The sequence below is a fragment of the Elaeis guineensis genome, chromosome 12, assembly GCF_000442705.2.
Source record: "Elaeis guineensis isolate ETL-2024a chromosome 12, EG11, whole genome shotgun sequence".
NCBI lineage: Eukaryota > Viridiplantae > Streptophyta > Magnoliopsida > Arecales > Arecaceae > Elaeis > Elaeis guineensis.
The window spans coordinates 82,062,679-82,075,449 of NC_026004.2; positions in this window are offsets into that span (position 1 = coordinate 82,062,679).

The window sequence follows — 12,771 nt, forward strand, 5'->3', positions numbered from 1 at the left end:
ACCACTTTATTTTTGCATGTGGTGGTGTGAGGTGGCATGGAGGAATTTAAGATTAGCTGAAACACTTTCAAACTAATGAGTTAAGCCATCTGATGATTTAAGGTTTGAATCTAATTCAATTAAGTTCAAGACAACAAGATTAGGATTAGCACAAACACCTTTGTACCAAATCCAATTAGAAACTTGAGTTAATTCATGTGCTAGCAATTTAATTAACCCATAGGATTTACAATAAATCTAAATAGATTAGACCAAGATTAAATTTTTATTGTGTGTGATCTATTGGGTTCTATATCTAGCTAGCAGTGGACTCAGGCTTATGACCTAATCCAATTAGGTCAGTCCCAATGCATCAATTAATCAGAACATCTTCTAATTAATTTTTAAATAAACTCTTTTAATTTTTGTGAGTTCACAAGTCAAGATTGACATTTAGTAATGTATCATGACTATCTGAAAGATATGAAATTTGGTAAAAGTATCAAAATTATCTTTTCATTGAAGTTATCGTATAATTTAATCCTTCGATCACACAACATTCTAGACAGACCATGGGCATGAAATTATGTCAAGCCCAAATACCTATTCATATATATCTCGATTTGATGATGATGATCCAATTGATGAACCAATAGAAATCTTTTCTGCTGTTCATCCCTACTTCGGTCAGAGACTTTCTGAGTCATCATCCTATGAGACCATATAGGATGTTCTTTCCTCTTACAAGGAGTGATCGATTCCTTATTGACCACTCACAACCTCTATGCACACTTCACCAAATTTAGAACATCCCACATGTGTCTCAGAATGGTATGTTAGGGAATGAACCAAAGTAGGGATTCATATACACAAGGTACCATGATGATCTTAGGTCAAAAGATCACTTGCACCACTTTCACTGAAGAACCATCTTTTGACATGCTGTAAAGCTCCATAAGATATTCTCCCTACAGATCATTTTAGTGAACTCATTCTGCAATGAGCACCGCCTCCATAGGTATTCACATGAGGTTTCTAATCTGATCAGAGGTCTGATGAACTTCCTAGGGTACTAGCTCCCTTGCAGAGTTTCACTCCTAATAGATGATCAAGCTCCTTCTTCAGATCTCATGGACTCTCCTAGATGAGAAAAAGTTTGGAGGATGAAGAGGTGGAGGTAGAAAGTGAAGAGGAGAACACTCTTTTTCTCTCTTTCCTTTTCTCTCTTCTAAACTCCACACTAAGGAAGTAACCCATGCCCAAAGACCTCATGCCTTCCCTTTCTTTCTCATGGTAAAACTCTTTTTCCCTCTTGTTCGGCCAAAAGAAGTTCTACATGCACAAAAGCAGAGCACTTCCTATGGTTGGCATCCCAAGGAGTGAATAGGATAAGGATTAGTTAGAGTTTTAAATTTGAATTCAAAATCAAAACTAATTTGAAAGTTGAATTCAAAATTCAACTTGAATTCAAACTCAAAATATAAACTAATCCAATCCTTATCTACAAGAGAGAAAGGGGGGCATTGAGATGTGATTTGGCATGGCATATTCATCATGCAAATTTAAAATTTGCGTGAAGAAAATTGACGTGGAGATGGTAGTTGGTGCAAGGGAGAAGTCCAATCCAATTGGACTATTGTTTAATCCAATTTGATCCCTATCCAAATCAAATTTGGTTAGAGCCAATTAGATGAGTGAACCCAATCAAATTAAGAATCTAAACTTTTCAATTAAATTATGATCTAATTAAAAATTAATTGAGTCTAAGTCCTGATCAAATAAAGAATTAATCTTCCTTAGCAATTAGATTATCTTATAACCTAATCAGGCCAAATCTAATCGAATCTAATTCAATTAGACTTGATCCAAACCTCATTACTCAATCAAATTAAGTCAATTAGCAATCTAATTGCTAATTAATATTCTTATAATTTACTAACTGTTAGTAAATTATTTTATCATAATTTTTGTATAAGGTTAATCATCAATCATATTGACAATTATATCCTTCAATGATTCATAATTGTTAATCAGCCATCTGATCAAATAGGAACTTCTATTGTGTGTGATCCCATAAATTCGAATACTAAGCTGGTAGTATAGGAATTAATTTCTATATTAATCGAAGTGATTATCTAATAATGATTCCTGACGTTCGGATAAGTCAAATTATTGCAAAGCAACATTCAAGAACCTAGACACATGGTTACTGTATAATTCATCCCTTTGACCCTCAATGCTTAGGATGACCTCAGAGTAAACTATTAAACTCTTAATCAGTCATCCATCTTATAGTTTAACCTTATGAATCCCATGACTGATCACAAGGATTATCCTGATCAAATTTTTACTGAATTGAAACATAGTAAAGCATTATCTCCTCTAACCTAGAGCGGTCAATTTCATCTCGACACACACACAGACTTCGCAAGTATTTGACTGTATCCAGAAATCTTCTGTCACTATATTAAAAATACAGATGGTCTAGCACAAAATACAGTAAGTTGCTTGCAAGTTACTATGGTGATCTCAGATTGGAGGGATACTTATATGCATATCTTTTACGAGCTACTCTTGATAGTAGAGTACTCCATAGTTGAGTCACATTCAGTAAAAATATACTCCTATATGTTATCTGCATGTCATACCAGTATCTCCACATTCTTTGATTACGAGGACAACTAACTTGTATGGCACCCAATAACTTATACTTGATAAACTTTATCATCCTATTAAATATATCATTTGGTCACGAACAAAATTTAAGAACTACTCAATAAATCCTCATCACCTTTATCGATTGTTAATAGTTCTAAAGACTTCATCATAATTGTTGGGTATAAAATACCCACAGCCGAAGTCTTCAACAGAATCAACGATTCCGCCCACGATGCCGACCTCAAAGGAAGACTCCGCCCGGACTCCTACGAGAGCCGGGCTTCATCCTCGACTCCAACGGCTGCAGACAGACTTCATCCGGACTCCTACGGGAGTCGGACTCTGCCGACAATGTCAACTGCAAGCGGACCCCTCCCGAACTCCTACGGGAGCCGGGCTCCGCCCGGACTCCTACGGGAGCCAGGCTCTGTCCTCAACGTCATCTGCTAGTAAGCCGTCCGGACCCCTATCGGGGCCAGACTTGGCCTTTAACTTTGATTGCAGGAAGACTCCGCCCGGACTCCTACAGGAGCCGGGCTTCATCCTCGACTCCAACGGCTGCAGACAGACTTCGTCCGGACTCCTACGGGAGCCGGACTCCGCCGACGACTTCAACAGCAAGTAGACTCTGCCCGGACTCCTACGGGGGCCGGGCTCCATCCTCAACGTCAACTACTGGTAAGCCGTTCGGACTTCTACGGGAGCCGGACTTCACCTTTAACTTTAGTTACAGGAAGACTCCGCCCGAACTCCTACGGGAGCCGGGCTTCGTCCTCAACTCCAACAGCTGCGGACAGACTTCGTCCGGACTCCTACGGGAGCCGGACTCTGCCAACAATGTCAACCGCAAGCAGACTCCGCCCGGACTCCTACGGGAGCCGGGCTCCATCCTCAACTCCAACCGCTGGTAAGCCCCTGTCCGGACTCCGACCGCTGCCAAACTTCAGCCAGCAGATCTGCACTCCCAGGCCACAATCACGGCCACGATCCTGCTCCACTTCCTGCGGCGGACTCCGTGCAGCTCCATCACCCCCTGACAGATCGCAGTAACGGTCACCACACTGTTCCACTCCCTACGATGGATCCCACGCGGCTCCATTACTACCTGACAGGCCACGATAAACGGCCACGATCCTGCTCCGCCTCCTGCAATGGATACCGCATGATTCTCCCCTCCGCTGGCAAGACACGACAGCAAACGCCGCCCCACTTCCCGCGGTGGATTCCACGTGGCACGCCCCAGTGATGGCCACGAGTCTACTCCACTACTCTTCGCAGCAAATTCCGTCTGACCCTGGGTAGCCCACTACCAGGCGGTTACAAACGTCGCCATCAATCCGTTACCTCCTCCGCCTATAAAAAGGAGGACCCAGATACGTTATTCTATAAGCTCATTTCTTATCTCAAAATTCTGCTAAATTCTTCGTTCGAGCGCTCCATTCTTGTTGAGGCAGAGAACTGACTTGAGCGTCGGAGGGTCTTGCCGGAGCAATCCCACCTCCGGTTTAGACTTCCCTTGCAGGTCCCGGCGGCGACCGTGACTTCTCCGACTCCAGCTTCTCCGGCGCAAGCGGATTTTTGCACCAACAGGATTGGCGCTAGAGGAAGGGGGGCGTCTTCGCAATACCCTTGTTCTTAAAGGAGCGCTCAACGGATCCACTTTCGGCCATCTTCTCCAGCACCCACTCCTCCTTCCTTCATCTAATGCCTTCTTGCGAGGCCTCTGCATAATTATCTCCGGCTATGGTCGCCGATGAGGAATGGCCGGATGACCGGCCTCTGCCGGATCCCGTCAATGCCATCTCGGGGGAATCCCGACGGGGGATAACCAACGTACCAGCTGCATCCCCCAAGCGGCAAAAAGTTGAAGAACCCATAACCTTTACCGAAGAAGACACCCAGGGAGTACAACTCCCTCATAACGACGCGGTCGTGGTTTTCTTGAATATAGCAAACTACGACGTCCGTCGCATTCTCGTCGACAACGGAAGTTCGGCCGACATCTTGTTCTACGACGTCTTTTCAAGAATGTCCACTCATGGCGGTCATCTGAGATCGATTTGCTTCCCCTTGATAGGGTTTACCGGTGATGCCGTTCCGACAGAGGGAATGATAGCTTTGATTGTGACCGCGGGTCAGTATCCAAAGCAGTCTAGGGCTCTGGTGAATTTCTTGGTGGTAAAGGTGCCATCCGCCTACAATGCAATCCTTGGCCGACCCGGCCTTAATGCTCTTCGAGCTGTCGTATCGACCTACCATTTGAAACTGAAGTTCCCCACCAGCCAGGGGATTGGAGAGGTCCGGGGAGACTAAGCCCTAGCTAGACATTGCTACAGCATCACCTTGCAAAGAAGCGATCAATTGGACCCCTGTCCTGTCGATGGATTGGATGCTCGCGATGACCTCACTGAGGAGAGGGGCGGCCCAATCAAAGATCTAGTACCAATCCCTTTGAATGATGGGAACGCGGATCATGTGGTGCTAATTGGTTCCAACCTGGGGGAGGAAGTGCGGACGTGTCTTATTGATTTTCTATGAAGAAATATGGACATTTTTGCTTGGGTCCTAACCGACATGCCGGGGATTGACACAGAAGTCATGGAGCATCATCTGGCTGTCGACCCAAAGCATCGACCGACAAAAGAAAAAATCCGGAGTCATGCCCCGGAGAGGCAGAAGGCGATAGCCGAGGAAGTGGATAAGCTTCTCAAGGCCGGATTCATTAAGGAAGTCAATTATCCTGATTGGATTTCCAATGTTGTCTTGGTCAAGAAAGCAAACGGCAAGTGGAGGATGTGTATAGACTTCAAAAAGCTGAATAAGGCTTGTCCAAAGGACAGCTACCCCCTTCCCAAGATCGACCAACTGGTGGACGCTACTTCAGGCCATGAGCTCCTCACTTTTATGGACGCGTTCTCCGGCTATAATCAAATTAGAATGGCGTCGGAAGATGAAGAAAAGACAGCTTTCATTACTAATCGCGGCCTTTACTACTACAGGGTCATGCCATTCGGCCTCAAGAATGCAGGCGCAACCTACCAACGGTTGGTGAACAAAATTTTCAAAGAGCAGATCGGCCGAAACATGGAGGTCTACGTGGACGATATGCTTGTAAAAAGCAGGTCTTCCAGAAGTCATGTCGCCGACCTCGAGGAAACCTTTGGCGCTCTTCGAAAGTATAGAATGAAGCTGAACCCAACTAAATGCGCTTTTGGGGTAACCTCAGGAAAGTTCCTGGGCTTCATGGTATCAGGGTGCGGGATTGAGGCCAATCCAGAGAAAATTTGCGCCATCCAAGAGATGACCACCCCAAAGTCGATCAAGGAGGTTCAGTGCCTCACAGGGAGGATAGCGGCTCTTAATCGCTTTGTCGCGAGGTCGGCCGAATGATGCTTGTCCTTCTTTCAAACCCTCAAGCGACCGAAGAACTTCTGTTGGACCTCTGAACGCCAATAGGCATTTGAAGAATTAAAAAGCTACCTTAGCTCACCCCCGTTGCTGGCGAAGCCTGAACCTGGGGAGAAACTATTTTTGTACATGGTGGTCTCTCCCACGGCCCTCGCGACCGTCCTTGTCAAAGAAGAAACGAAAGTCCAGCGACCAGTCTACTACATTAGCCGTGCGTTGAGGGACGCCGAGACCAGGTACACCAAATTAGAAAAACTGACCTACGCCCTGTTGATTACAGCTCGGAGACTCTGACCCTACTTTCAAGGGCACACCGTGACGCTACTCACTGATCAACCGATCAAGGCGGTTTTGCACCGGGCCGACACCTCCAGAAGAATGGCAAAATGGGCGATTGAGCTCACAGAATTCGACATCAACTACAGACCTAGACCAACAATAAAGGCCCAAATATTGGTAGATTTCATAGTAGAGTGCACTATCCCAGAGGAGGCCGAACCAGAGCAAGGCGAAGTTGACGACCTGAAGTCTCACCCGAACTCTCCCAACGAAGAGGCCAATACCTCCGATTGCTTTTGGACCCTCTATGTGGACGGATCTTCCAACATGGCAGGCGTGGGTGCAGGCCTGATCTTGGTCAGCTCAGAGGGAGTCATCGCAGAGTACGCTCTGCGTTTCGAGTTTCCCGCAACAAACAATGGAGCGGAATATGAAGCTCTGATCGCAGGATTAAGGATCGCCAAAGAGCTGGGAATAGGTCAACTCCGGGTACACAGCGACTCCCAACTAGTGGTGGGACAAGTCAGCGGGAGTTTCGAAGTGCGGGAGGATAGTATGACCAGATACCTTGAGAAGGTAAAGGAGCTCACCCCCGCCTTCAGCAACTTCAGCATTAAACAGATTCCAAGGCTGGAGAATACCAGAGCCGATCTTCTCTCCAAACTGACGACATCAGCTCCGATCGAATTACCCAAAGGCATCCTCTTTGAAGTTCTAAAACACCCAAGTACAGAAGAATCGCGGCCCATAATGGAGATCGACCACGAGCCCAGCTGGGTTGACCCGCTGATAATCTATCTCAGAGATGGAGTCCTCCCACAGGATGCGAAAGAAGCTCGAAAGCTTCGAAATCAAGCCTCGAGATACCTCCTTTATGAGGGTAAACTGTACAAGAGATCATACTCCTTGCCCCTCTTAAAATGCCTCCGGCCCTCGGAAGCTGACTACGCCTTATGGGAGGTACACGAGGGAGTTTGCGAAAACCATTTGGGAGCCAGATCTTTATCCCACAAGCTACTCCGCCAAGGATATTACTGGCCAACGATGCATCGTGATTCGATTGAATATGTCAAAAAGTATGATCGATGCCAGAGATACTCCAACGTCCAGAGACAGTCCGCCACCGAGCTCACACCTTTGAGTGCCCCATGGCCTTTTGCACAATGGGGGATGGACATCCTTGGCCCCTTTCCCATGGCGTCTGGACAAAGGAAATTTCTCCTTATAGCGATCGACTACTTCACCAAATGGGTTGAAGCCGAACCACTAGCGAAAATCACAGAAGCGAAAGTGCAAGATTTCGTCTGAAAATCCATCATTTGCAGGTTCGGTTTGCCTAGAACCCTAATCACTGACAATGGACGGCAATTCGCGGGAGCCAGATTCGCCGAATTCTGTGAAGATCTAAACATCTCCCACAACTTCACGTCAGTAGCCCATCCTCAGGCGAATGGCAAAGCTGAGGTGACTAACAGAACCCTTTTGCAGGGGATTAAGACAAGGCTTAAAAAAGCAAAAGGAACTTGGGTGGACGAGCTTTATCATGTGCTATGGGCATATCGAACTACCCAGAGGTTACCTACAGGGGAAACCCCCTTCGCTTTAGCCTTCGGAACGGAAGCCGTCATCCCGATCGAGCTTAAACTCCCGTCGGCATGAGTCGTGGCATTCGGTGAACACCAAAATTCACAAAATCTTAGAGCCAACCTCGACCTGCTGGAAGAAAGACGAGAGATCGCTCAAGTTCGAATGGCAGCCTACAGACAGAAAGTTGCTCGATATTACAACGCCCAGGTTAAGAACAAAGCCTTTAAAGCAGGAGATCTAGTGCTTCAACGAGCTGCTGTCTCGCAACCTCAGGACCGGGGGAAACTCGCCCCAAACTGGGAGGGACCTTATGAAGTCAAAGAAGTAGTCTGGCCTGGAACTTATTATCTCAAGGAGGTCGGAGGAGCCGACCTCCCGCGGTCGTGGAGCTCAGAAAACTTACGTATGTACTACCAGTGACTTCATTTTAATCGAAAACCGCATACCCACATGTCTTTGGACAACTCAAACAAACTGTATCAAAAATAAAAGGGCAACCTCGCCCTAACTTGAGCAAAGTCGAAGGCCCGGTTCCATTTAGACCGGACGGGGGGAGAGGCCTTACAATGCCCATTTGTGCCCCCACAGCCCTGTTAGGGACAGGAGGAGAACCTCGTCCTAACTTGAGCAAAGTCGAAGGCCCGATTCTATTTAGACCGGATGGGGGGAGAGGCCTTACAACGCCCACTTGTGCCCCCACAGCCCTGTTAGGGACAGGAGGAGAACCTCGTCCTAACTTGAGCAAAGTCGAAGGCCCGGTTCCATTTAGACCGGATGGGGGGAGAGGCCTTACAACGCCCATTTGTGCCCCCACAGCCTTGTTAGGGACAGGAGGAGAACCTCTCCCTAACTTGAGCAAAGTCGAAGGCCCGGTTCCATTTAGACCGGATGGGGGGAGAGGCCTTACAACGCCCATATGTGCCCCCACAGCCCTGTTAGAGACAGGAGGAGAACCTCGCCCTAACTTGAGCAAGGTCGAAGGCCCGGTCCTTTTTGACCGGATGAGGGGAAGGCCCTGCAATGCCCCTATGCGCTAAGCCCCTCCCGGACTCCTACGGGAGCCGGGCTCCATCGCCGACATCAACTACAGGACAACCCCGCCCAGACTCCTACGGGAGCCGGTCTCCGCTGACAACAGCAACTGCCGATAAACCTTGTCCGGACTCCTACGCGAGCCGGACTTTGCCTATGACTTTGATTGCGGGAAGACTTCGCCCTGACTCCTACGGGAGCCGGGCTCTATCCACGATGCCAAGGAAGGCTCCGCCCGGACTCCTATGAGAGCCGGGCTCTGCCCATAACTCCAACTTCAAGAGGGATTCTCCGTCCGGACTCCCATGGGAGCCGAACTTAGCCTCGACTTCAGCAAAAAAAAAAAAAAAAAAAAAACTCCAAGCAATAAAGGAAGGTAATGGATCGCAACAGTGATGATTGGAAAACAAACAGCGCCCAAGGGCAACTAAAGCTTGGATCCCCGAATTCAAGCCCTAGGAGGGACCCCGGGCCCGAGTGGCCCCAAGCGAACCTGCAGCCATTGACGGAAAAATGACAACCGAGAATCTTTGAACGGCGTAAAAGTCAAAAAGGAGCTCGGCAGATAACAACCCCACACGGATAAAAGAAGTCGTCGATGACCTTAGGATGACGTAAAAAAAAAAAAAAAGAGAAGAAGAAAAAAGAGAAGAAAAGGAGGAAGAAAGAAGAAAGAAAAATGAAGAAGCTCGACAAACAACTATTCGATGCAAGATGCACCAACAGTAGCAAAATCTCCTTTTCATTTAACAAGATTGTTGCCCAGCTATGCAACCCAAGAGGGGGGGTGAATTGGGTTTCTAAAAATTTTAAGCCCAACAGATAACTTATGAAGAACAAAACAATGGCTTTAAATCAATATTAATTAACTAAAGCAGTATTGCAAGGATATAATAAAGAAATAAGATAAAGCGATAAAGCACACCACAAACACAAGGATTTATAGTGGTTCGGTGCTAACCTTGCACCTACGTCCACTCCCCAAGATCCCACTTGGGAATTTTAATCCACTATCCTTTGTATTCAACCCGAATACAAAACGTCGGAAACTCCGACACTAGCTATCCCAAGCTAGAATACAAGACGTCGGAAACTCCGACCCTAGCTATCCCAAGCTAGAACACTTGTTTCCCGGGTACAAGCAAACCCAAAACACTCCGATTTCAGGTTCGGATCAACCTTTCCTTGTTTTGGAAATCCTCCAAAAACAAGAGCAAAAACTCACAAAGAGTAAGAATATTTAGAGCACAGATGAATACAATAACAGCTCCTTAAATGAGCAAATATAACAATAAAAGCTTTACTCAAATGAAGAACCCCTTTTTCAGATTTTCTCAAGATGAATGAACGGTTGAACGCTTGAGAAGAGGTTGATTGTTGATTGAAGATCTCTTGAAAGCTTTGAACGATCTCTAGATCAAGGTTGAAAACAATCGACTTGAAAGATTCTCTCTTTGAATGCTCTTGCTTTTCTTTTTCACAAACTCTCTTGAATATTGTGGATCCTCTCTCTTCTTCTTGAATATTTCGTTGATCTCAGATTTAGGATCCTCTTTTCTCTTTTGATCTCACGTTTGATCTCCCGATTTCCACACACCTTTTTCTTTGCACTTTGATCTGCTATTTAATCTGCAATTTCCTTTCACCATTTTAAGCATTTTATGGCATTAGTAGCAAGAGAAAACAATTTAGGCAGATAAAGAGCCGTTAGAGGATTTTTAGGAAGCATAAATGGCAATTAAAACGGGCAAAAAAATAGCCGTTGCTGACATTTCCCGTCGCAGGGGTCGACTCATGAGTCGACTCATGCATCAGGAGTCGACTCATGAGTCGACTTCTGTTGCAAAGACCAGAAACTTGGATTTCTGGATTTTTTGGCCCAAATCAGCAGAGGTCGACTCATGAGTCGACTCATGCCTTGTGGGTCGACTCATGAGTCGACTCACAGGTCGTGCCAAGCCAAAGATCCAGCGTGCCATGGGAATTTTTTGCGTGCCATTCAGCTCATAGTGCCATGAGTTGACTCATGAGTCGACTCATGCACTTCAAACCTTCATAACTTCAAAAATATAAGTCCAAACACAATGAAATTTTCACCAATAGATTTCAAATCATTTGTTCTACCAAATGGTACTATCAAATCAGGATTTTAGTGAAATTACAATTTTGCCCTTGAAGAGCATAAGGACTTTTTCAATTGTTTGTATCCCTTCAATCTGCTTTGTAATCATCAAAATCAATCTAGGAGCAACAATCTCCCCCTTTTTGATGATGACAAAACATATGAACAAAAATATTTATGTTAATGCATTAATTTCAAAAGAATCCATTATGGGTGTATATGCTTGAAAAGAGTATGATTCTTTTGGCATGAAATATAAATGCAAAAATAGTTTGTCCATTTTCTTAAAGATTTGAAAAGGGTATTAGATCATTTTGAGTTCAAGATATTTCAGAGCAAGAGAAGATAAATAACTTTTTCTATGTATCAGAGCAAAAATAATTTTTACAATGATATCAGAAAAGATTTTATAATGTATCAGAGCAAGAAAATTTTTAATGTATCAGAGAAAATTTCATACAGTATCCGAGCAAATGTTATAATATTTTAGAGAAACCTTCACACTGTATCGGATCAAATGTTATCATGTATCAGATCAAGTTGAAAGAAATTGTAGGATGTATCAGAGTAAAACAAATTTCTTATTGATGTCTCAAGGTGAGTAAAATTTCAAAAGCAAGTTTGAATATCAGAGCATATATATAAAAAATACTTATTTTCATTGTACTCATGATTTTGCTTTTGATGGATTAAAGTTCTGTCTGATACCAAATTTCTCTGTCTGATACCAAATTTCGATACCAAAATTTCTCAAAGTTTTGTTTAATCTTTCAATCCTTGTTTTTGTCTAATTTCTCCAATATTTGTTTTAATTTAATTTCTCCCCCTTTTTCTCATAATTTAGGGTTTTGCTTTTTGTCTAATTTCAATTTTTGTTTAATTTTAATTTCTCTCCCTTTTTGACATCATCAAACATAGTTAACTCTTTCTTTTCCTTTTCTGAAAATATTCTTTAATTTCTTCCTCTTTAGAGTTTTTCACAGATGTTTGCTCCCCCTTAATATAGCAATTATCAATAGCAAACAACAATAAGGAGAAGATAATATTTCAACAGATGTATCGGAGATTGAAATATAACCAAAATATAATCATTACAAAGAGGTAGAAATATAGGTAAAAGATGATTCCATTAATATCATAATTGTTTCATAAAATTTAACCAGCTAAATGTCTATACATGGCCCCAAGGTATAGATCTTAGAACAAGATACTAACTCCTAGAACCTAGTAAAAATCAAGATAAGTCAATGATCAGAGTCATCAGATATAGTATGAGAAGATGATGGATCAGAAGTGCGTCCTCTACCCCTTCTGCCTCTGCCACGAGTAGGAGAACGAGATGAACTGGGAGGCTGAGAACGCAGAGATACTAGGGCTGATACCATGAGTCTGATAGAATCAAGTACGTTCAGTGCTCTGGAAACAGATTGAAGTAGAGCAGTGAACTGGGTGGTAGCATGCTCACTCGATCCTCTGATCTCTTTCCTCAGTAGCTCATATCCACCTTCTAGTGCTCCTCTGAGCCTGCCAGCCTCTGCAGTGAGGTCTGTGACCTCAATGGTAGACTCCTGTGGCTGGGGATGGGCCAATGCAAGGACTTGCCCCTGCAAGTCAAGAACTCTGCCAGTAAGTCTCCAGACTGTATCCTCAAGCTGCTGTATCCTGACGGACTGATCTGAAATCATCTGAAATATAGTGGAGATGTG